The sequence below is a fragment of the Mus caroli genome, chromosome 13, assembly GCF_900094665.2.
Source record: "Mus caroli chromosome 13, CAROLI_EIJ_v1.1, whole genome shotgun sequence".
NCBI classification, from domain to species: Eukaryota; Metazoa; Chordata; class Mammalia; order Rodentia; family Muridae; genus Mus; species Mus caroli.
This window is the reverse complement of record NC_034582.1, coordinates 7,689,848-7,693,007: the sequence shown is the minus strand read 5'-3', so window position 1 is coordinate 7,693,007 and position 3,160 is coordinate 7,689,848.

Sequence of the window (3,160 nt, the reverse complement as noted above, 5' to 3'; positions counted from 1 at the left end):
AACTGCAGTTCTCTGAATGCAATGTGGTGTTTCCTGGCAGGAAACCTAGTCTTCAGGTTCTGATGCCCTAGTTCCTTCTCTTTGAACACTTTCAGACTCTATCAGCTGCATAGTACATATATGGTGTGTCCCAGAGGCAAGAGTAGGTGTACTTTGTAAAGGAGTCAACAATATTTTCTCTGCTTTGTTGTACTGTTGGTGTGTAGAAAGAATGGTGACAATTTCTCTGGGACCTATAATTTTTCACTATTACTACGTGTTGCCATATATTATTTTATTGAAACAAGGGCTCATGATTTAGCCCTGACTGGCTTAGAGTTCATTGTGTATACCTGACTAGCTTGCAACTTTGGGGAATTTTTCTTTATCTGTCTCCTCAGAATTATATGTTTTGAAGATTATCTTGGTGTGTATGTGTGGGGATATCTGCACATGTATGCAGAAGTTCAAGAAGGTAAGACGGGATGTCAGATCCTCTGGAGCTGGAATTAGTAGGAGATCCTATGTGAGAATGGTATGTATTCTATAAGTATATAGAAATACAGAATACATAGACAGATAGATTATATCAAACAGATAGATAGATGTGTGTGTGTGTGTGTGTGTGTGTGAGAGAGAGAGAGAGAGAGAGAGAGAGAGAGAGAGAGCTACAGACATCCCGTTGGGAGGTAGAAGATATATATAAGCAGTAGAATTCAGAAAAGGTATGGAGGTAGTCTGGAGAACAGCACAAGCTTTATGCCAATCTCTGTAGTCTAGCAGGCTATTGAAAACTTTGGCTCCAGCTTCTATGATAAAACCTCAGGTTTCTAATAACAGGATGCTGTAACCTCAGAATATCTTAACAGATAGTTTTAAGATCAATCATAGGAGCTTGAGACATGTCAGAAAGGAGTCAGATATGAGGTAATCCAGAGAACTGCAGCTGTATTGTGGTAGCTGTGTCTCCTGAGGGTCAGAATGCCCTGTTGTGACCAAACATCTTTGTGTTTGCACATAGGTTGTTACTTCTTTATGAAAAAGAAGGTGCTAGATGCTTTCCCATACACTTGTGCTAATATGGGGACTGCATCCTCAGATGGCATCAGCTTCATTACAATACCACTTGCATTGTGATTATGAGCCCTCCCTTCCATACCTTTCTACCATAAACTGCACTGTGTTTGAATATTTTATCACAGTAACACAAATGAAACTATGATGCCCACCATGATTTGGGAGGTGAGGTGTGAGCTCTCTATTTTTTGTTCCTGTTACTATGTCTGCTGCTTGCTGCTTCCCCTCCCAACAAGATGGATTTATGTGTGGAATAAACCCTCCCTTCTTCTTGGTCATGGTATTTTATCACAGCAGCAGGAAAGTAATACAAATACTACATATGTGATTTGGTTTAGAGAGTAAATAAATTGTTAAGATGAGGAATTCTGGATATTTCTTGTACCTCCTATCTTCAGATTCTAAGAAGCAAAGATTTTGATATGTCCAATTATTTAAGGGTGGAAAAAGAGCAGTTGGATTACCTTAACTTACCTTAGCATATTTTGAACCCCAAACTCCTAGTCTCTTGAAAGTCTTTTTCTGTTCATCCATTTCTTTGCCTGAGACAAGGTCTTTCTTCATAGCCCAGATTGGCCTTGATCATGTAATCATCCTGCCTCTGCCTCTCAAGTGCTGGAATTACATCTGTAGACCACAATACTCAGCTAGAAAATTCTCTAGACTTTCTCCCCTTTGGGACAGTATCTCATGTAGGCCAGGCTTAGGCTCACACTTGCTATGTAGCAGGAAAGGATGACCATTAATATCTGCTCATCCTGTCTGCACCTTCTGAGTGTTGGAATTCCTAATGTGCATAGGACATCCAGGTTAAGCACTATTGAGGATCATACTCAGGACTTCCAGAATGCTATGCTAGAACTCTACCAACTGAGCCTTATCTCTAGCTCCTCAAGTCTTTAAAAGAGCAGGAACTGCTGAGATGACCCCTTTCTTCTCTTCCAAAGAATTAGGGACCAAACAAAATCTAATATAGGTGCCCTGTGACTCTGCCTCTTCTTTCCATAAGAGGCACTAGACTATTTATCCAAATATAACCCCTGCAGCTTTTGCCAGACTGAATCTGTCATTGAAAAGAGATAAGAGCGTCATATATTCCTTTTATCCTAAAATCCCAAGTAAAATGGGATTTTACTCATAATGATTTTCATCATTATCAACTCTATACCCATACAGATGGAAAGAAAACCGACTGTTCAATGGGCATGCTGTGAGAGACCAAACTGTGGGAAACTAGACCCTCAACAACTCTCACCCTGAAGATCCGGCTGACCCTTTGATGGGAATTATGTCACCCCCTCCTTCATTGTCTGCACTTGGTGCCTGGAACTGTTTAGATAAAGCCAGCTTCACCTACTTCTTCATAACTCCATTTGGTGCCTGGGACTGTTTAGTTAGGGCTGACACTCCAAGATAAACTGCAGAATGTTTGAAGGCCACCCAGGACTGTTTTAGGGCCGACATTCCAAGATAAGCTGCAAGATGTTTGAAGCCTGCAATCAGCATCCACCCCAGATGTCCATCCCTTTCTCTGTATTTTATTATACCGCTTGACCCCTCCCTATTTTTTCTCATTGTGTGCTTATAACCAGGCTCCTAGCCTCCATTAAATAGACCTTGACAACTCTTTGTTTGGTCTCATTTCCCTTTCTCCGCCTGCTTCTCTTCCAGGCCTCGGTCCTCCTCGACCCATGGAATAACTAAGTCCTGCTGGATGGGACAGCATACTGTCTTTCTTTTAAATGACTTTTCCAAAGTTCTGGCTTATGCCTCACCAAACCTCAAAGAGTATCTGAAAGTCAGCCTCACAGAGGCTGTTAACTGTGACATTCCTGGTCTCTGATACATCCTGCCTGCATTCCAGCCATGAGCCAACCCCACTGCATTCTCTAGTAATATGTGCTTGCAAGGTCTTTATGTTTTCTTCTGGTTGTCCTGAAAAAGATACATGTACTGCTGAAACAGGAGTGTTGCTTGATTCAAATGCATTGCTGTTTTTCCTTTCCCTTTTTCCTTTCCTTTCCTTTCCTTTCCTTTCCTTTCCTTTCCTTTCCTTTCCTTTCCTTTCCTTTCCTTTCCTTTCCTTTCCTCTCCTCTCCTCTCC